We start from the raw sequence: 23,831 nt of genomic DNA on the forward strand, positions 1-23,831 counted from the left end.
AAGCTAATCACAATTATTTATTTTTATCTTGTGTTGTGCCCATCTTCCCCTGCTTTGAAAAAGTGGCCAAGCTGATACACTATTTGAAATAATAATCACAAACTATTTAGACATTACATTGACAGTACCACCACGAAAGAACTAAAGCAGCCAGTAATTCTGTATGCAGGTTCACTGTTGCATAGCACCTATTAATGACAGACATCAGGACAGTGTGCAACTGCAGTTATCTGATGCAGTAAGCTCCATCTGTCCTGCATACCAAGTGAGGGGAAATAAACCTTTACAACATGGTCACATACAATGATAATGTACGTGCACAAGGGACAAAGGTAAAAGAACAACTGAGTCCTCAACTTCACAAGCACAAGATTAACTATAAAAGTGTGTTTAAGTATATAAATACAGTAAAACCTCAGTTGTTAAAATAGTTTATGTTCATTCACAATCAGTTCAAATTCAAAATTGTGACTCTTATAAACATTCTAATCTCTTTACTTACTAATAGTTCTCATTCCTCTGTCCTTGTGAGCTTCCAGGGCAACTTATCTTTCCAGCAAGTAGAGAAATTTGTGACTTTTGAGAATCATATACTGCCGTAACAGAGTCAATGAGCATACACAATTACAATGAAATTGAATCTCAGCATGCAAGAGCAGCATATTTCTAAATGGAGTAACTCCTACTTGCAAGATTATTGGCTGCAGAAAAGTCAAGGATTGAAGCCAAATGTACTGCTGCTTCCCATTAAAACTCCCTGCAAAAAGGGATATGAAGCCAGATTCCTAGGGCAGTGGAGGAAATAATCATAATAAAGATGTAGTTCTACAGAAAGCACACAATAGCAAGGTCAGCAAAGCAGAGTCTCTTCATGATTTAGAGTTAAGCTTATAATAGGTTTGTCTAGTAGCTCAAACGTGAACTGCTAGGCAATCTTTTCTTCCTTTCCCATCATACTATGAAAAGTACGAAGTATCTCAACAAAAGAAAATGCTTCACATTGCTTCACGTAAGAAAAAGCAAAAATAAGTTAAAAATCATCTTAAATCCACGTATTTTGTTGTATCATTAACTTCTGAAAGATAAAGCACAACTTCTACAACACTGCCAAAATCATGAGCAATAGCAAAGAAAATTCCTATATGCTCCAAATTCTTAATATTGGAGCAACTATAAAGAAATTTGTAGTCTCTATTACTAGCAGCTACTGAAGCTGCTGATGTTATAATTTTCTTTTTTTAACTAGACAGTTATTTTGTTTTTTGGTTTTTTTTTAATAGCATTTCTCATTATCCACATTCTTAAGTACAAGGAGGCTCAAAGGCTGCGCAATTACTATCTTGGGCTACAACATCACAATTCAGGTTGAACAAAACATTCACAGTAAAACCTAAATGTTTGGAGAGGTAAAGTTACCTCACCTTTAAAGGTTACCTTGTCTTAAAGCTACCCTGTCTTCTACTTCTTGCAATGGATTTTCTATATTAAATAGAAGAACGAGGGTGTTTATCAATTTTTATGACCACATGACAGTGCTTGTTAAAACATAAATGAGAAAAAAAACAAGGAAACCCAACTACCAGAACGCCCACAACTGTTTATACCAAATACTAGTTAAGAGACTGCATTTTGTATTGAAGCACTCAAACACAGAAAACATCACTCTGGCAAAACGAAAAGCACATAGTTTTCATAACTGGTCCATCAGGCATTCCAGCAATTCCCACAGCATCAGCCAAAACATTAAAACTATCACTCTCGTGACAAGTAATCTGATTAACCACATTTTTAAATTCCAAGGATTAAACTTGTTGACTATGTAAAAGGTACTTAAAATACCAAGATGCATTCAGGTTCAAGACAAACACGCAGAATGTGATAATGGTTCATCACTGAACTGCCTTCAAGGTAAAATATCACTAAAAGGTGAATGGGAAATAATATAAAGGCAAGGAAACAAACTGGAATGAATCAAGTGACACATATAGAACCTTCTGAAAGGTCTGCATCCCATGTGATATGAGCTACAGCTTGGAAAGGTACTGTCCCAGACATTCAGAAAATAAATACCTGCCTGCAGAATGTCCTTCTGTGTGCGCTTCAGTTATTCTCATAATTGGTACAAACCACGTTTTTCAAAGAACTGTTATGTTTAACTTGGACCTCCAGTAAGGAACAAGAGTCTGCCAGATCTTCACACTAGCAATAGCACAACCTCCAAGACAGTTACTTCCACCCACTGCTGGTCACTCCCCTCCATCTTAAACACACCCACGCTCACCATGTCCTTTTACATTGAGAAGTAGTTAGACCCGCTGGTGAAAAGACAGGGTGAGAGGAGAGAGAAAAGGCTAAGGGTATAAACAAAAAAAAACATTACATGATCTTAGGGTATCAAGAACTGAAGGGACAATGCAAAAGAAAAATGAAGCAGTATAGGACACAGAATGCGAACAGCTTGTCTAAACAGAAACTTCAGAAGTAACTAGCAAAAAAAAAAAAGCAAACAGATGTTTGCTTCCCTACACTAATAAAAGGTAAATGAACTGATCTTTAAATGGGACTTGCTTTAAAGATTCCACGTGGCCAAAATCTCAGAATATTAGTTACAGTAATCTGTAAGAGGAAAAGCATCACTCTAGTTCAAAGAATGAAGATGGGAGAAGAGAAAGTTGGACTGTATTTCAGTGACATCACACTTGTGGCACATACTACCAGACCTCCAGGCTATGGTTTCATATTTGATCTGCAGGTCTTGAAAATACATATAAAAGATTCAGTATGCCATGTAGAAAGGAGAGACTTACTTAAATTTAAGGCAAATATGACATGGTTAGACAATTACATATTAGCAATGACCTATGTTCAGAGTTTTTAAAGACCTTTTTTGCACACACAAAACAGAAACTTTGAGCTCAATTCCTCAAAAGCTATTCACCAGTAAACAATCTTTAAACATATCCACAAGTCTCCTCACAGAATAAACAAATTGAATGAATATTAAGTGCCATAGAGACTAGGTAATTCACATTGCATAAGGGTGGTTTATACTCACACGATCAGGAACTGGTCTTCTGCAGAGAAATACAGAGGTGAGTAAGCAAATTTTCCAGTTCAGCAGCTGTAAAATATTATCATGAACTAATCAGAAAGTGATTCACAAGGGTGAAGCATTTTGCTTGTATTTACACATAACTAGATATATCCATTCTTTTCAACATAAATAAAAAGTTTTAAAAATCAGATTTTAGCATTTGAAGGCAAAAAAAAAAAATCTTAATTTGAGGTATCCACCAAGGAGGCAGCACCACAACATTGGTGTGTTTCCCCATCTAAGGCAAAGATTTATTCAGGCCTTGAAAAACGCCACCCATGAAGCTACTAACAGCACTTTGTACACTGCGGGACGGGCTTCCCTGCAAACATCAACCAGCAGTGGCTAAATGCTGATATGACAGACTTTGAGGGGGAAAGCATCAGGTAAAGAACAAACACCACCAAAGAAACCACACCATTTTGGCAAAGCTCTCCCCAAGTAATCCAATTTCTTTGCAACAGTAGTTTTAGAAAAAACTGCTTTCAACTCTGGCCTCTCAGCAATTCTTTTCTCCTTGAAAACACTTGAGTGTTGTTCCCTTTCCACCAATGCACAGAACATGTTAGTCCTGCCACATTTTCCACAAAAAAACTGCCCTGCTACTATTAAAGAGAAACTGATAGAAACTGCCCACTTTCAAGTTCTTCTACTACTAGTGCTGAACAGGCATTATGTTTAGTTGTCATGGTACTGGGAGATGCCAGAAAGAATTCAAATCTTGCTGAACTTGTTACTAATACACTTCAAGAGACCAACAAATATCCCCTGCCAGGACAGCTGGCAATCTCTCTTTCGGACATGTGCAGCCTCAGGCTGTGTGCAACACTGGCACATGCCAATAGCACACTCTTTAAATCAAGAAGCCTGTTCCAAACACATTTTTTTTTTTTAATATACCATATGACTCTTTGGTAGTAAAATAATCAGCAGACTTGTTGAGATGGAAAATTCCACCCCAATAACAGCAATAGAAAAAAAAAAATACAAGGAGTTAATTGTGATGCTACTAGTTGAGGCACTGCATGTGACTTGAAGAAAGCAGAATTAAGCCCCACTAAGGCACTGATACTGCAAATGTATCTCCAAACACAGACACTACAATTGTAAATTCTCAGCCTCGTTTTCTTAAGTGCTGAGAACTCAGACAAACGATAGGAAAGTAGAGTTCTAAGTAGTCGACACAAAAGCAAAACCCCGGACTATTAAACACATGGTCAGAGAATAAATTCCTAATATCAATCTGTTGTGGTCTGGCTTTTTAATATAAATCAAGTCATGATAAGAGTGGGTTACTCAAGAGATTTTAAGATTGAACATTTTTGAACAAGCATTAAGGAAAGTCCCAAAAGGCACTACTCCCTTAGTGTTATTAGTTTGCACTCCAGAAGTTTAATGTTGCACAACTTACATGCTGCTTGATGGGACAGAAGGCTTAAAAATAGGCACTGTGTTAAGAAAGCAAATGTAATACAGTTAACTATGATGCAAATCCCAGCTATTCACATGTCTTAAAGCTTGCTTGATAAACTGAGAATTCCCTGTTAGAAATCATAAAGTAGAGTCAATTACTTGATTTGAGTTAGTGTGTTTTTAAACAAAGTAACTACATACAAATCTCATTTTCATTCCAGTGCCTATTACAGCAGACACGAAATGTAAGTGGAATTTTTTTCTTGATAAATAGGTGGGACTGCAGTCAGTGAACACAGTTATTGAACTACTTTCTGCTGGAACCCATACCTCACACTTGAATACATCATGCATTTGTTAGGAAGGGTGCAAAAAGAGTTGTGAAAGCTTTTACAGGTTTTGACATGTTTTGGACTTGATGATCTTACAGGTCTTTTCCATTCAAAATGATTCTGTGATTTTCAGATAAGTACTGTGTTATTTTATAGAAGACTACAAGTTCCCCTTTATGTTCCTGGCTAGAGCAAATCTGCTAATATCTTATAAAAATATACTGGAAACAAGCCATAGGAACCTCTTCACACTTCAGGCACTTCATGGATCCTATTTCACGGCTCATTCAAAAGGAAGATTAGAAGGACTTTTTCAATTTCATATATTAAATGGTTTAATTCACAAGGGACTCATGTCAACTTAAGTATCCAAAAATAGCACACTTCCTGTCTAAATTCCATTTTGTCATCCTAATTAAGCCACGCTGCACCTGCACAGTCACCCTCTGACATTGCTCCTCTGTTCTGGAGCATGAGCTCTACAAGCAGGCAACTACTCAGCCTGGATCTTTAAGCTCAAGTCCTGTTTTCTATTAAAATAATAAATGCACAACTAACTCATCAATATGATGTCCACTGAGAGAAAAAAAATCTCAAAAAAAATCAAAGGAAATTTGATCTTAATCAGTTGAAAGAATTTGGAGACATTTTCTATCAGTAAGTACAGAAAGTAATGTTTGCAATGAATAGCCTAATACAGAATAACAACAGTTTCAAAGGAGAAAATTATACTGAATTTTGTTGAGCTTTCAAGTTGTTTCTCTTATCCATGTGAAATACCACATGACACTCAATAAGCTTTGATATCCACTTCAGCTCTCAAACGCTCTTCTGACCTCAGTGTTACACTGATAGCTCTGGTGCCTCGACAAGACAAGATGGACCAGCATAACTAAAAAACCACAATAATTAAACATTGTGCTAGGCATCTTTCCTCAACATTTAGAGGAATAAGAACACTTCAAAGCCAAATCCCAGTTTTCATTTTATTCTTGATTTTAATATATGGGTACTTAGAGAATCTTGTAAGAAATATGGTGAATTGTACTCAGCTACAATCTCACAGTCACACTAATAAGAATACATAATTCATTGACTAACTAATACATTGTATTTACAATTTTTGTCCAGCAATTATGTTTTTCACTATTTATACAGCTGTTACTATAGTAAATCATTGCAGGAGGCAAACAAGACAATACATTTGATTGAAATTTTACCCTCTGATCTGTGTAAGGCAAGGATAGTCTGCTGCTGAGTTGTCCCAGGAGGAAAGCTAACTCAGGCTTCTTATGATTCATCATTCCCTGATCAGCAAACGTGGCAGACTTCATAACATCCTGTAACTGCAGGGCTCTAATATGCTTGGGGTTTTGTTTGCTTCTTATTTATATGCTCAAGAGCAAAAATGTCTTAGGAGGAGCTAAGCGACAGGTCTACTTTGTTGGTGTGACACGCTGTCTGACTGGGCTGATATGTTCAGATGGCAGCGCAGCCCAGTGATATATTAGCACCAGAAACGAGCCCTGAATCCGAGCAGAGCTCCACGCATAAGCTGTGTTTCTATTGTCTTGCTCTATGTCACCTAAACCTCTAAATTCCTCAAAGCAGGAAGCTGCTCATGATTAATATTTGTTTACATGGAGGAATATGGTGCCAGAAAAAAAAAAAAAAAAAAAAAAAAGGCAAGGTGGGAGGTAGGGAGTTTAGCTGCTAATGTAATTTGCTGCTTCCTCCACCAAGAAAATTTGCTCAGCACCCATCTGCACCTTCTGATACTGCACTGGCATTGCAAGGCACCTTCCAGCTACATTTTCACTCGGCCTAGATAAGAGAGTGGCCATGGGTTCAGTTGGTATTCACTGGTAAGAGAAAAATTACACGTGTAAAATAACAACTCACTCCCATGTGATTTAACAGCTTAGCTAAAAGAACAGAATGAGAAACTAAAGCTCACGCTACTTGTCAGGCTGGGATATAAATAAAAAATAAACAGTGAGTGAGAGAACAACTCCTTTAATAAGACTGTTAAATGCTTTTAAATTTCAGATTAAAGTAGTTTGTGTCTCAAAATGAGCAAGATTTACCTCTGCAGTAGATAATGTAGTTAATGTTCCAATATCACTGTGAAATTGAAGTGATAAGCCTGTTATGCCAATGCTGTAACAAAAGCCACAGATAATCACTGACATCTGTTTTGTATACATTAGTTCTGTAAGTCAGGAAAAAAAAATAATCGCAATGAAAGTTTTATAACTTGAAAATGAAAATACTAGTTAAGTAATTTTATACAAAAAGCACAACTCCATTTATGTCATATTATAATTACTGCCCAAACGTAGATAGCTGTTGGATTACGATGGGGTAAACACCCAAAGTAGATTACAACTTCTTCTATACCCTGAGATAGAACTATGCTGCTTCCAAGAAGCTCTCTCTTTTCTAGACATAAGAGCAAGGAAATCCTGCCTAGAATGACCTTATTTTAAAACTTACGCTTCAGAAACCCTAATCATTTTTGCCTACATTCATGCAGCATTCCAAATTTCTGTATGCTTTGCAAACAGAGTTAGTACAAAGTATATCATATTGCTATAATTCTGGATTCCAAATTTCAGATCCAGAAGAGATTTAAAAGGTAACATGTAAAACTGTCCAGCAGAAAATAATCAAGCAGCAGAGGTCAGCCTTCATCCCTCACAAGATGACACTCAGGAAATAGAGACTGGAAGATGGGTAGGAAAAACCCTCCTCAGAAATATAACAGGTTTTACAGTTACTCATATATTCTCACAAACTTGTGCGGCACTGTTTTCAAGGGGCAGCTATAAACCTTCCATCTTATTTCCCCAGGACATTCTCAAAGCTATCATTAATCCCTCAGCATCAGAACTAAGATACTTCTGAGAATCAAAAATCTCCCGCAGACTGAGAATGATACGATGTGTGTAATTCTCAAAGCACAGCTACAGAATCATTTCAACAGTGCAAGAATGTGTGAGCAGAGGGACATCGCTGTGAACTGGCAAGGCTAAGATAACGTTCTGCTTCTTGCAGATGGAATGGCACTACTGGCAAAATGCAATAGTTGCCTGAAACTTGAATTTTCTTGGGCATTACATTACACTCATGAAGAGAGCACGTGAGCTTTATCATTATTTTCACAGTTTCTATTGTCTGAGGTTTCTTCAGCCGAGGGGACAGAGTTGCTTCTACTACAGAGTTAAACAACTAGCACCAAGCCACCTTGCAATCTTTGAAAAGGTTATGGCAAACAAAACTGGGGCTATGTAGATTTTATTTCTTTCCCAATCATTTTTATTCTGAAGTTACACACAACTCATGTCTGAAATGACATTTGAAGGTCTTCCTAAATCCAAGAATCTTCCTCCTACAACAGATGTTATTTCCAAACCCCTCAGTATAGAAACTGAAAGATAAGGACATGATACGTGAATTACAGTATTTAGAACTCTTCATGGGAAGTATATTAAGCCTTAAGGCTTGAAAGTCTAGATTTCTTCTAATTGTAGGCTTAATTAGAGATATTAACAAAAACAATAGATACAACAAAAGATGTATTCAGACTCCACATTGGAGAAATGCTCACCTATGGAATAAAGAAGAACAAATATTCTGTAGAATTGCAAAGCAAGCGTGAATTACGAAATCCATGGGTAAAACACCCTGAGGAGTGCAGTGCACAATGTGTACACATCCTTCAACTCTGCAGCATATACTGAAAAAAAGAATTTAGAAATGAAAAGAAGCAAAATAAGATGCTACTCTTCTTTTTGATGTTTTATTTCCAAGGCTATCTGGTCGTTCCTGCATCCGAGACATCTCTGATGAGAGCAAACGCTGCAAATGATCCATGAAGCCTGAGCACACCTCACTGGTCCTATCTACAGGAATTGTAGCTAGGGCAGGACAAGGTGGAAAAGGATAATCTTCTCAGATTAATAGCTGCTTTGGGAAAACAAATGTAGCTACAAAAACTGCAAAAAACAACTATTTTATAGAAGTCAAGGAGTCTAAATCATTCTAGCAAACAGTAAGAAATTTTTTGTAATGATAACTGAAAATTAGCTAGAAAGATGTTTTACGCAACAAATATTTCATTAACTAAATTTCAGTTTGCATTTAAAATACAGAAGTTAAACAATTTGATTTATTAAGATGTTTGTTTGTAATAAAGCTGAGGATTCCTGTGATTTTATTCACAAGCAAAGGTCTTTATCACAGGCTAAGTTCTGAAGACTGTGATTATTAACATTCAAAGAGCACTGATGTAATTAAGTTCTGTCCTAAGCCTCCTCTTACTTCATGAGTCTTCAGAGAGATGCTTTCTTTTCCATCCTTGAAGTCATATAAAACGTGCTTTTGTATTAAAGTGAAATAATTGAAGCTTTTACGCTGTACTTTCAAAAGTTATAGAAGATAGACTGTGATCAGAGATAAGCCTGTCATACATTAAGCTGATCACAAGTAGTATCAATTCAATATCAAAGATGCATTGAAGAATTTTGATAAAAAAGCTGAATAATTGCACATCTAATAACAGACTAGAAAGAACTGCTGCACAAAAGTTTTATTATTTAAAATATTTGATTGCAAGAGAAAGTCAATGAAAGCATTTGAAGTGTACTAAGTAGCTACTCCTTCACTTTGGTTTAGCCAAAGACAAACCATTTCTTGCCATTTCTTTCCTACCACTCTTTAAGCTGTCTTCAGGCACAGAGTAGAAGAGAACAGTAGGTCTGTCATAATATTCTCTCTTACACATCACAGTGAAGCTGTTGCAATAGAAGATTTTAAATGCTAAGCCTTCAAAAAATTATTGTACGAAAGAACTGCCAATATGGTCAACTGAAAGACAAACTTCCTCATTTGAATCTGTTGTGTGCCTCTCCCAGTGATCATCTGTCTTTTTTCTGGTGACAATGTACCACAACTGTCTGTCTTGACTTTGAGGTGAACCTTTGAACATCTCTGGATGCTCATTTTTCATCTCTCCAAACGCACAGAAGCTATGCAGTGTAGTACAGGCATACACTTTTTCCCAAATTTGAGATCAGGCGCTACAGAATTCCCAAATAAATGTCACTAAAATATCATTCACTATTAGTCCATTTTAATATTCATGAGTACTCAATGGTGAAGTTTCTTCTATTCCATTCCAGATAATATCTGGAAATAATAACCTTTAAGAACATCACACCACTAAAAGCAGATCTGGTTTCATTACATTTTTGTTATTAGAACAGTTATTATCATTTTCTTCTCCATTGGCAAAGACACTATTCACATTTACACCAATGATGCAAAGACATCTTAAATTATCAGTGCCACAGTTCAACAAGAGAGTATGTTTGACATTAATAAACGTAATTTACCCATGCAGTAAGTATCTACCTCTACCATTACTCTGTTACCAAGGTGTCATCATGTCCCAGTTTGACTGGGAAATCATTTATGAAGAAAACTTGCCCAAATCAGACCATTAAAAATACAGATCCTGACACACACTAGCAGGTAAGTATCCAGCAGGAGCATAAATGGGGCACATGTGTATGATATTCAAGAATAAATTCTGTCTTTGAGAATATTTCTCAGGCACTTATGGTTTGTTAGTTTTTTTTTTTTTAAGCTAGTTTTTACTTAAAATTCAGCTCCCTGTGATTTCATTCTAAATGCTATTCCCAGCTACACTTAATGAGGCAAAGAAATAATACATATTAGAGTGCTAGGATAGTTTCCTGTGGTTCATAAATACTTCTACAAGCAGAGTAAATCTGGAGTTTTATCTTTTCTTCCCTTAGCTAAGAAGGCTGCATTTGTGACTGTGGGATCACTAACATCTGAAATATTTTAGCATTCCGCAAAATGTGTAATAAAACCAACTTTGGATTGACATTGATAGTTAGTCCAAAGTCAACTCCAGACTAAATAATGTGAGGAATCCAATACTAATAAGTGTGAGGAAGTGTTTGTTATAAAACCTTTTATTTAGATGTCCAAGATAGGATCCTGAATTCAGCATATAGGAAATAAAATAAAAATGAGTTCCTTCAGAAAGTAGTTCAGGAATTCTTATTTAGGAGCAAAATTAAAATAGGGAAAAAACAATATTACAGTCTGGATACATGATTTATCTGATCCAACTTTCAGTTTAAGTATATTCTATGCAAAGTGAAAATACAGTCTGTTGTCAACAGCTAATAAGTTCTGTAGATGCTACCATTAACTCCTAATGTTTCACTTTGTTTCTTTAGACTCCACATTCCTAATTTTACTTTATTTATTTACCCCCCCAGTCACTGACAGGCCATAAAGCTACTAAAGCAATACAGGTTATTGTCACCTTTAAAACCACAGTTCTTTGATAGTGCAGACATCTGGATATTTGTAGTAGTCTATTTCTGACAGCCTGATAAAATGCTGAAGGAGAATATTGCTTGAAAATTCTCCCTAACTAATTCCTATCAGCTACTGACAGAGCTACATGTTACTGACTTTCCTGCACTGACAGGAGTGGTGAAGCACCCAATTTATTTTGGAATGGCCTTGGAAGCCATTTTCTAAGGCTTAAGTCCATTACATGCTTCATTCTCTCAGTCAGGATTCCCAGAGGGCAGGTATGCACCATTTTTTTCACAGAGATGATTAAAGCATGCAAGAAGTTATCTAAAATAGTTATTGGTGAATTAAACCATGAACCCCTCACATACACTGATAAGCAGTTTAGACATATGGATAGTTTCATCCAGCATAAGCCACAAGCTTTTTGACTACCATTACCATAACACAAAGCCCAGACGAATTATGATCAAAAAGTTACTGAAAATGAGGAAGCTGCCAGTTTTAACCATTATGGTTAAACAAACCAGTAAGGTTAAAGAGCATAAGACAGTCAGCTTCTAAGAAAATGACTTTCTGATCCAGGGTCAGTGAGTGCTGTACTTTCTTGTGCTCCACACTCCCCACCTCCCACATAAATACATTCTTATCAGCTGTTTTGAGAAAAGCCATAGATTATTTTCAAGAGAAGCAGATCCAGCCCTGACCTCTGAAATCTGTGACAAGCACACCGAGAAATAGAAACCATAGGTTAAGAGTCCATGAAGTTTGGAGATCAGTCTAACTTGTCAGATCTCCAATTTTGGAGTTCTTGTTGTCTATTTTCTGTTTGCAGTTGAAAGTAAACAAAAACAACAGAGAGAACTCAGCTCTTTCCCTTCAGTTACTAGAAGGTTTCACTCACTGGTCCTCAAACACCCAGGGAACAGAGCCCAGGAGTGCAAAACAAAGAACACTCTTCATTTAGAAGGCTTCTTTCCAACAGCTGGCACCATCCTGAATGGCCCCAAAAATATTGAGGAACTTATGGCCGATTCCTCACTCAGGAAGGGAGTGTGCTGAAATGGTGTCACAGTCTTAACCTTCCACTCCCAAACTGACAGAAGAGTGCACAACAGTCCCTGTAAGTAGTAAGATAACAGAACCTCTATTAAGGATGGCAAGAAAATGGGAATGAGACTTCTTAATATTTAACTATACATATATATAGTTATATGATATATGCATAGATGCATACACATGTATACACCCCAATTATTCATCCTGGTTTAAATGCACTCATACAGGCCTATATATAAACACAGATACACATACATAGCAAAAAAAAAGCCAAGCTTTAATTCTTTGCATCTTCTCTATTTTTCTTAGCTTAAGATAAATGGTTACTACTGTGGTTTAAGATTCTTGCACATTTTATTGACTACAGCACAGGATCACTGTAATCTAATTGCAAGAGATTTACCTCGCCCTTGAGTAATCACAGGGAACTGAAATTCAAGCACTCTGCTAGAATTCTGTATTTGCTCAACAATTTTTTTTTCCATTTTTCCAGTTTGACAGCTCGCACTAAAATGAACCTCAAAAACAGTTGCTATGAATTCTAAACACCCCAATTTCCTCTATTTCTCTAGCTGAAATGGAGCACTGAGCACTTGTCCTTCCAACCAACCTTCAAGATTAGTCTCAGAATAGGTAATCAGAATTACTAATCTTGCCCAGTTCAATCTCCACATTAAGTAGTCAGTTAAGTATAACAAAACTGTAAAGATTTTATGAAAATCTTGTACAAAGACTAAAAAATAGAAACCAGCAAGCCAACACCTGGAGACTCCACTAGCATTTCTTTACCTGCTTGTTTTCTGCAACCTCCATAGTGGTGTTGCAGAGGAGTTACGAAGGAACTGTTTCATGAATGGCCCTTCATGATGTCTAATATGCTGTTTGTTAAGGATCATTAGTTTAGATCACTCCTGCCCAAGTCACAGCACGTATACAACCCTTTAGTGCTACAGCAGATTGGTGTGGAAATAATTCAACTTCAAAAACATTGAAAATCACAAGACCTTACTGTCTTCCAGTCAGTTTGATTGGCATCCGTTCCTTCCTTACTCCTAATTTCCGCTATGTCACCTAGCGTTAGCTAGCCACGCATCTCAGGAATCCCACTTCTCACTGTCTACGACACCGCATTAAAAGCTCTGTTTTGTCAAAATACTGCAGCCTAGAATATTTTGGAAGAAAAAATAATCATATCTTTTTATTGGAAAAATACATAATATTGAAAAGTCAGGATTAATCTAGCATTGAGAAACACTCCTTCATGTTTTTATAGTTCTGAAAATTGGAACTTTGTGAAACTCAAAGCTGCATGTGAACCAAACAGATACAACCCAGGATATAAAATTCTGCATACATGCAGTTGGAAGTCTTATATATAAAATTTGAGAAAAAGTTTATAAATACAGCTGAGATTTGCGGAAATATAAAAAATTCAACCACCTGTAATTGAATTGTGCAGCTGATTGCCTCAGAACTATTTTGTACAGCATACCAATTTCAAGGAAAGATTCTATGCATAGCTTTAGAAATTGCTAAAGCAGATCACATTTATGATCAGGAGGAAAGATGTTACTGACTTTTATAAGCTTGGGTAAGGTTTGATTAAGTCTTCTCACCAGAGTAACAGACTAAGCAGGACTAAGGAATTGGAATTCTGTTTTCCTGGCAGAACTCTTAATCATTTTCATTTGTTTGTAGCACCAGGGATTCTCTGACAAGTAAGCAAACACCTCCCAGCAACTGGCTGAGAATTCTGGCGTTAGTGTCAGTCACAGAAGATGTGGCTGAAAGAAGCAATTAAATTTATACTTCCCTTCACATCTTACGCGATTAGTTTGCACGAAGATGCAATAGTGATGAGACAAATAATTATTTGTGTGGTCACAAATGACAAATATTTTCAGATTTGACAGAGATCTGAATTGAGCTTGTGTCATTGCAGTGCTGACAAAAGCTATTTACACCCACTGTATTTTGGCTCTTTCAAGAAACAAAGTTTAGTCATAATAACTAAAAATAACTGGTGCAACAAATACCGCTTATATTGAACTAAAAAGCCAAAAATACACAATCGATATTAGAGCATACTTAATTGGTATTTTCAGTTGATCTTTCTGTACAGTGGTTTACTTTTCCTTCCCCATCCTTTCTACATTTTGTAGCAAGTGCCATCATTCACAAAAATTGTTTTGTCTTGTCTCTTGCATTATCACCTAGAATCATGCAAGAAATAAGCTCATAGAGCAAAATACAGTGCAGCATCAGCCTGTTCTAATTTACCCAAGACAGCGAATATTCAGAGGTATGCGCAATGCACGCAGTTCTGACGGCGACGGCCTCCCTTATGTGCTACCTACAAGCAAAGCAACACATCGTTATAAGCTTTCAGTCATTGTTATGGGTGCAGTTGTACAGTGCAGTTGTACACACTGCCATTATATTTACTACATAACTGCAAGGATTAAAGCATTTTCTATAAGTCTTTGTTACAAGCCAAAAATACCATTTAATTTTGGCCTGAAGAGTTCCTCTCTGTTTTGAAACTCTTTTCTATTTCGCAAGCGTACAGTGGTTCATGCTGGGCTGAGTCGTGTCAGAAAAATAAGTATTGAATAGAGTGAAAAAATCGGAACAAAATACAGACATCTGAAGAGACTGAACTACAATACAAAGCAGGGACCTAAAGTATGTTTTGGCAAGCAAAGTAATCGAAAGCACAGTTCTGATACATCTAATACAGAGCAATCTTGCCAGATTAATTATAGTCACTGCTTTTTTTTTTTTAATTACTAAAAATTACAAAGCAGGCCCAAGCTCTGTCATAAATACAATTTCACTAATTTAATAGACTACAAACACAGGTACATAGATATCACTCAAAGCCCATCATCTTGAATACCTAGTATAAAGTTATCAATAATCCACAGTAATCATCCACTAGTAGAGATTAACATTCTACTAGCACAGAAAGACAAAGGCAAATACATCTATAGAAAAAGAACACATTAAACTCCTACTTTTAAGCTGTTACAGTAAGTCAAGCTACTTGAAAATGTGTATACACACATAGGTTGCATCTGCCTGATTCTTGATACGATTTACCTGAATCTGCACATCTGCATGGACATAACATCCATGACAAACACCCCACAAGTTTTGTGACCTTACGCCATAGAAAAGGTCTGCAGAAAAAGAGTCTTAACCTTCAGGTTGTTCTTGCAAAACACTTCAAAGATAACTGTTCAGAAATCTCAGCTTCTTCTTGGTAAGCAGGCAGGTTTCAACAACTTTTTCCCAGAATATGGTCTGCATTGTTAGTGCTAAACTGACCGTACATAAAGCAGATGCAAGAAAAGCAGATGTTTATGAAAAGACTTTTGATTGGTTTAATAATTAAGGAGCACTTGGAAATGGTGACTATAGACATCTATAAACAGTATTGCTTAAATCAAGTTCTACAGGTACACCAACAATACCCACTGAAATCCACTGGGACTAGTATCACTAACTCAAAATGTAACCCGTTTCTTCACAGGCATTTAAAAAAAGCTTTACGTCAGGGGGATCATGAATTTCTAATCCTCTCCCATCCTTCCTTTGCCCTATTTCTTGCCTTATTTTCTTGGTACAACAAGATGCTTCAGAACAAGGTACAACCTTTTTTCACCCTTATAACGTGCTTAGCAAAAACATACCAAGTTACTGAGACAACAACTAGTTTGGGGTTGTTTTTTTTTTTTTTTAAACTTCTGGAAAATATCAGTTTACATCTGTAGCACGAGGTTGGCCTTCAATTACTTCAGTGTGGCTGTTACACTCACATAAATTCTATTTATTTACTAACAAATATGGCAAATGTTCCACATGTCTGACAAAGCTCCCCTGACAAAGCACTGCCACAGCAGATCAGTCAGTCAGGAGGTATATACTTCAGAGTTGTACCCTAATTTAACATTCTGTGGTTATTTCTTTTTAGTGTCATATACCATCTTATTCTCAAACTGGAGGAAAGCTCAGCTCCTTGTTCATGTCTGCTCTTGGTTCTGACAACTCCCTTTAAGGCATATAATGCGCACACATGCACATCCTCTCCGATGTCTTTCTGAGGAAATATCCTATTTCAATCTCTATCTTCCTTTAGCCTCACACGCTCACCCCTTCTTTTTCTCTTTTCAATATCTAATCACAAATGCCTGGCTGCCAGTCACCTTTCTCTCAGTGCTTCGTCTGGGGAGAGCCAATACGCCATGCCCACACAATGAACTAATTCCATTTTCTCTGTGACTACAAACAATGCCCATCTTTTTGATCTGGTTAATTAGGATCTTTTCCTGACACAGTTACAGTCTCTGCAAACTGCTGACAACCCAACTAGAGGCCAACTAAATAAATCATTCAAAAAGAAAGAGCTGCTTAAGCTGTAAGTGACCTGAAACAGCTGGTAAATTTTTAAATGCCCACATCCTCCTCTCAAAGCAATGAAATATTCTGTAAACAGCGGCTCTCCAAACCTGCTGAGCTATCAGAAAACAGAGTTAAGAGGAAACATGGGAAGTGGGAATCAGCAGGAATAATTAATTTTTCTTGAAAGACTGAAACACTGCCATTAATTTCCTTCAAGTGTACAGAATGTAGGTACAATCTCAACTAAAAGATGTTCAAATGCTAACTTTTATGCTCATCTTTTAATCACATGCTTTGCATATTGATTTTGATACAACTACATTATGGAATGTGGTACTGTGAAAATCTTTTAAAAGAAGAAAATGAAGTTCTTAAAGTGACACTTCTCCACCCTTCCCCCCACATGATGTTACATGGTGTGGAATAACCCTTTGGCCAGCTCAGGTCAGCTGCTCTGGTTCTGTGCTCTCTCAGCTCTCCTTGTGCCCCTTAAGCCCCCCTCACTGGGGGACCTGTACAAGAAGCTGAGAAACTGAAATGTCCTTGGCTCTGTGCAGCACTGCTCAGCAACAAGTGAAAACACTGAAATGTTATCAACACTGTCTTTCCTCCTAAAGTCAAAACACAGAATCATACCAGACACTATGAAAGAAAAATCAACTCTGTGCCTGCTGAAATGAGGACTGCACTCTATGTAGTTGTGCTGGTTTCCATGGAAATAAATGGGAGGCATTACTTTCAGAGCGACCTACATAACAGGCCAAATAGAGGTGTTCTGCATAGAACAGTCTACTGTTTGTTGTTAGTTTACTATTGGAAAGTTTGAGTCCAAAATGGAATGTGCTTCTATTAAAACAAGAGCCAGCACAAAGCTCCCCACAACCTGGTAATTTCTTTACAAAGCTATTTTATCCCACAGCCTAGGGAATGGAACACTGTAAGAAAACAATCCTTTTAAAACCTTTTCTGATGGAAAAGACAATCACGTATTGCACTATCAACCACATTTTGGTAAACATTTTGGGGATCACTTGGAATTTGTAGTATTACAGAAAAAGATGAAATATACTCTGCAAGGAGCTGCAAATGAAAGTCAGCTACTTTTCAAGTGTAAAACGTATGTGGTAGCAAGAAACTGGAACAGAGAAACACACAAAAAAAGACAAAAATGAAGGACTGAAGCTTCAACAATCCTAATACCAAGCAAAATATATCACTTATAGCTTTCCAAAAATTATTATCTTAATTCTTTCCAGTAAAAAATCTTTTATTAAATACAAAATAAGAGAGCATCATCTATGGCAATACATCTGAATCAGTAAGGACAATCTATAAGAGAGATCTGAGATATTCCACTCCTGCACAAACTTTCTTGTGAACCATGACATCCCCTCTACATGAATATCAGAAAGAAAAGACATGACTGATCTGCAGTCTCTTATCCTCGCCAACGATTTTCTGCTATCACACTTTCCTTGTGGCCACTAGGATAAGATGTGTTCAATGGATAAGTTAGCTAAGTACAACAGCAAAGTTCCAGTAAGAACAGGTTCTCACCAAACCCAGCAGAAGCTGACGATATTCTAGTGGAACAGAATGAGAGCTCTCAAGTAAGCAGCACAGAAGTTCAAACAAGGACAAAGTGGATAAAATAGCCAGCAGCCTTCAGGTAACCCTAATCTAAGCATTCCCACTGAAGCTTAACAGCCAGCACCAACTTAGGCATCTGCTTTCCAGCTACAGATGACAGGATGGCTCAGTTTGACCCACTCCATCAGGAAATAACTACTCTCCAGCCATGACAAACCAAAGAGCTCACAGTACCCTTGCTCTGCACCCTACACTGCGTTCAGTGCAGCTCTTTCTCTTCTTCCAGGTTTGGTAAGAACTTACAGAAACTGACTCTGTGCTGTGTTAGGCTATGCAGGTCACCAATGCTAGAAGAGCAGGGCACTATTCAGTAAAAATCAATTAGCTGTATCAGCAGAGATGTCTGCATAAGCTACATTTCCTCCTGTCTTTATCCCATGCATTGGTGAGTAGATGCTATTTGCAGCCCACTCTTGGATTGTTGTGCAGAGAACTTCATTGCACAAGAAGTCAGAAAGCTCCATATTTTGTTCAAGTATAAATGAGGGCACTCCTCTGCTGCTGCCAGATCTCTTTGTTGCACTCTGCACCACCTGAGATCCCAAGACATCAGGGATGTCCACCTCCACAACAGAGGCTGACTGGCTGGAATTAACAGCTCAGACATAACATTTCAGTGCATTTATGAAAAAGACTGGGAGTAATAAATTACAATTAAATTTTCAAGTCATCCCTGCTAGGAAAGATTTCAATTAAATAACATCTACAGGCCCCTTCTAGTCCAAATTATTCTGTGATAGGATAGTACAGCCAAACACTACCATAACAGGTTTCAGTTAAGGATCAGTCTCACATAACATCACAGGAAGTATTATTATATATATAAAAAGTATATTACAGTATTATTTGTATGGACAACCCAATAAAGTAAACACTAAATATTTTGTGTATTTGAGCTATGCAAAACTGAATTTTGAGCATCTTCTTTCCAAACAAGGCTATGAATTGCTGTTGATTTTAAAACAATTTCTATAGCACTACAAGAATACTCAGAAGGAACACTAAGAAGCCTTCCTTGAGACCAGATCTCTTACTTTTTTATGCAGTTAATTAAGTACCTTAAATTTGAATTATAGCCCATTCAGATTTTCATAGTCCCTCAGCTGTGCCAAACATTGGGAAGGTGTGAAGAAACAAATAATTGTCTTTAATGCTTATCCATGTCTGAGACACTTTAAGCTACAGTACCTGTCATACATTGCATATTTACATTAGACTTTTTTATTATTTATTATTATTATTTTTTTTTTTAGGAGGCAATTCAGTATTGATATGACCAAACAAATAATAGATAAATTATAATCCACACATCTTTTCTATGAGGTCCCATGCATGATGAGTAATTTAGTATGCGCAATCACAACCTCTGCCAAAGAGTTATATCAAGAAATTCATATAATCACAGAATGGCCTGGGTTGAAAAAGACCACAATGATCATCCAATTTCAACCCCCTGCAATGGGCAAGGTCACCAACCACCAGACCAGGCTGCCCAGAGCCACATCCAGCCTGGACATTTCACTTCTTTTACAACACATGGTCTTCCTTACTGCTATTTCTCTATCTGCTTCACTTTTGTTTTGTAGCCAAACACACATAGGTAGAGGCTATGCAAGGAGACAAACATCTGAAGTGCATTTCTAAATTTACCAAGTGTATTTCAAATTCCTTATTAATACAAACAAAATGCAGTAAAGCAATCTTTACATAATTGATGTATTTTATTTTACCTCTAAGCAATCAACTCAGCAATGAGCATATAATGAAAACCATATATCTGCTCTTACATACTGAAGACAGTATTAAAAATAAAAAATACAATCACACAAAGTATTTCACACATTAAACCTCCACCCCTGGTAGCAGGAGGTACAAGACAGAGACACCAATAAAACTACACCAGCAGACCATACAGCAACCAGCACACAACACAAATGCTCATTTCTGCATTTGCTTGCTTTATATTACAAGTGCAGGAAAAAAACAGATTTTTACAACAGGATTTTCCACTGAGGTCAAGGTCAACACTGGACATCTGACAGAACATTCTACTGACATTACAAAGAATAGGCTGCTATGTTTTTAGGATGGAAGTATGAAATCTATTACCTTTGTTTACCAAACACAAATCTAGTTTCCCCGTGAGCTGTTCTTTCAGTTTTCCCAACAACATATATTTGTATATATATTATATACAAATATATAATATGTATATATAGTATACATATTATAAAATATGTACATTCATTAGAAAACCAACAATACTGTGATTCTGTGCCCACAGCCTTGAAGATTTAAACTTAAACTCTGCAAAACTTGGATTTTATCTGCATCAGATAAATACTGGAGGACTTTCAAACAGAACCACAAAGATGTGTGAGATGATTGTAAGTAGCAATCCAAATGGAGCTCATTGGGTTTCTCAAACTTTTTTTTTCCCCCCTCAGTGTCCCAGGAAGATTATTTTCCAATCCCAAACTATACCACACTGACAGGGAAGAAAAGTTTCAAGTCTGAGTTCTTTCTTGCAGAATTAAACAGCCTGCTTCTGCCCCCTTCTTTCCCCATTACAACTGCAGGCTGACTAGAACAGTGCTCATCTGTTTTCTGGGATTTATTACTGCTGAGAACACGTCTTGCAAACAAAACAATAAAGAAACTTGCATGACAAATACCAATTTTTCATGCACAACATTTTCACCTTTAAGCTTTCATAAATTGTTTAACTCATTTTTAATTCTTTTCCTGATGAATAGAAAATGTCATTACAAAAATCAGGTTTTATTTTCCAAATAAATACAAAGCAGATGTTAATAAGCTACTTTGTTGCTTCTGCTCATAACTGCCAGAGTAAAAAGAGTTTGCAATGGCACTGCATACTGGGACTCAGTCAACATTCTCCAAAATGTCACAGACACTACAGTTATGAAATAAAATATCTAACAAGTTACAATATTTACTACAAATATGTACTGTTTTCTCACACACAAAAACAATTCCTCTCAAAATATACCAAAGCCCAAGAAAGCTGTTATTAAAACAAGATTTATATGCTATAAACTGTTCACAGTTCCATCTCTAGAGTATGAAATTAGTGGCTGAGGAAAGATTTCACAGGATCTTAATCTGAGTGCAGTGCTGTTGCAAAGGATTTGCAGTTTTGGTCTCTGCCAAATCCTTGGTATTTGCAAGCTGCTGCAGTTACTCAAGCAAAGGCAGATAATCAGCAGTGTATAAAGCATTTTTACATTTATATTGAACAAGGAGATCTTTTCTCTCTCTGTTGGTGTGTATCTAATACCTTAGGCACAGCCAGGTCATACCTGAAAAAAGGTTCCTACTGCCACAAGTCTAAAAATGATTTTGGATTTCACAATTTAATAATATTCTGGAATTCTCCTTAACCTGTTTTACAGTCAACATAAGAAAAAGTTTCAGAATGAAAAGAGTAATGTTAAAACCTGAAGTTTAAAAATGAGCAAAGTGAATGATTAGCACTTTGTAATTGTTCAGAGCATTTGTACATTCAATACCAGTTCACAATGAATTCAAAATACAGATCCCCAATTTCTGTAACACGTGTATCATCATAATGAAACTTAAGGAGCTTTCGGACCACTGACCACAGGTACAGCAACACTGAATGACCAACAAGTCTGCTTCCACTGCTGAGCATGCCTCTGTAGAGCACCAGGAACACACCCACCCACACACTCACAGCTGTCAAGTATCCTGATCTAGTAGCTACTGAACTAAAAGCAAAGGCTTCCCAGCCCTCCCATTTAGATTTGGTCATAGTCATTCCTTTCCTATGCTGTTCAGAGAATTCATCAGATGTATTTGCACAACAGCCAAGAACAAGATAAACCACAGCACTGTACAGCAGCTAGGGAGCAGGGCACTTGGATGAGTCCCTTAAGGGGGCTGCCACTGCAGCTCTCCACGGCTGGATATGCATGGCACAGTCACCCTCATCACGTTTCATTACTCAGATGCGATTAAAAAGGAATCATTTTTTGTTCTCATTACAATATTTTGAGTTTTCATAGATGTGAAATAGACAGAAAAAGAAAACTTCCAAAGAACCCACCTCACACACACACCCCGCTTACTTGTGGTACAAGCATCAACAAAAAAGCAATAGATTGTATAATTGCCTAAATGTAAACATCTTCCTGACTGGTTACCAGTCAGAAGTCTTTGAAAAGAAATGGTCCAAAGAGGTAGAAGTATGTGCATTTGCTCTTCACACTGAGGGATACTAGTGAAATTGTATTGAAGTCAATTGCACCCAACTTAATACTGAGGCAAGAATAGAACACAGCATAAATCATGAATTCAATTCCAAATTTAATTTCTAGACTTAACAGTTATCTCTCCCCCACACCTTCCACACCAAGAATGTGTCCTCATATATCATCACCTCCATTCGCTGAGCTTTATTCTGACAGTCGGGTGTTACAGAGAAGTGACACTTGCAGGCTATGGGTTACTTGAACGGGAAAAAAAATGAATAAAAAAAAAATTAATTCTATTCACATCTGAGGGCTGAAATGACAAAAAAAAAGTTCAAGAAAAGTTGATACAGTCATGCTTTGCTCCTTCTATAAACATTCTGAATAAGGCATACTTTTACACTACTGTGAATAAAAGCCAAAAACACACGCTGTAGTTTGAGGTAAGTTTTCTTAATCAGTGTTACCTTGGGCACCAGTTCTACCTGGAGAGGGCACAGTGTGTTGTTACGTTCTGCCTGGAAGCAGCACGGCTTTGTGGAAACAGCTTGCATCCTGCACTCTTGTATTGAGAGCTACTTGGCAAATCAACTGTTGTTAGGCTCATAATACTTACAGAGCACCAAGAGGCAACAGAAAAATACGTAAAGGTTAAAAGCTCCAGTATTTTGTTTCAGCGTTTTTAGATATGCTGTTAAAAAAGAAAAGCAAAGTGTAATAGGATAGATTCCAATACCCAGAGTTATGTATTTAAGTAAAGGATTAAATATCCATAAACAACTAACAGTCACAATCTTCAATTCCTTCCTCCCCGAGCTATATAGTGAATTTACATTTGAACTTTTGGGAATATTGTTTTTGAAATTATTTCCATTGGGCTAAACAAGCAAACTCATGAGTGCCCTTAACAGATCACCTCCTGTCATGCTTGCAAGATCAAAACCCAATTCTGTTTTTACACATTTGTCTCCAAATAAAAATTTAGCCTCAAAGTAACATACTGTTCTTTTTTCCCCTCTTTTTCCTACTGCAGTGTTTATACTTCAAAAGAATGATTTTCCAGGCACAATATTTAAGATAAGCTTCCTCATATCACAGTTACACTACAGAACACTTATGCAAAGTGCTTTCAGTCCTTTGTGACAGAGGTATTATCTAAATTCTTGATTAAGTAGTCATACTGTAGATGGTCTCAATTAAGTTTATTGTTGGTGTCAAAGGCAATCAGACCCAAAAGAATAAGCTCTAAAAACTCTTGAAATAAGGAACTATAGAGAAGATAAC

General features: G+C 36.9%; 2 protein-coding genes across 11 annotated transcripts in view; one reads left to right on the forward strand and one right to left on the reverse strand.

Moving 5' to 3' along the window:
* SULF2 (sulfatase 2) overlaps window positions 1-23,831 on the reverse strand; it is a 137,214-nt gene that overhangs the window by 89,590 nt on the left and 23,793 nt on the right. For 7 of the 10 annotated variants that reach the window (XM_085241993.1, XM_085241992.1, XM_085242003.1 and 4 more), the window contains exon 3: window positions 3,056-3,121. The exons of the other annotated variants lie outside the window; for them this stretch is intronic. The gene's annotated coding sequence lies outside the window, so the exon portion shown is untranslated. The remainder of the gene's footprint in view (window positions 1-3,055; window positions 3,122-23,831) is intronic. 10 annotated transcript variants of the gene reach the window in all.
* The window catches only part of LOC109370775 (uncharacterized), a 268,116-nt gene that overhangs the window by 12,054 nt on the left and 232,231 nt on the right, over window positions 1-23,831 (forward strand). The window lies entirely within an intron of this gene.

This window comes from Meleagris gallopavo, chromosome 22 (assembly GCF_905368555.1).
Source record: "Meleagris gallopavo chromosome 22, MGAL_WU_HG_1.1, whole genome shotgun sequence".
NCBI classification, from domain to species: domain Eukaryota; kingdom Metazoa; phylum Chordata; class Aves; order Galliformes; family Phasianidae; genus Meleagris; species Meleagris gallopavo.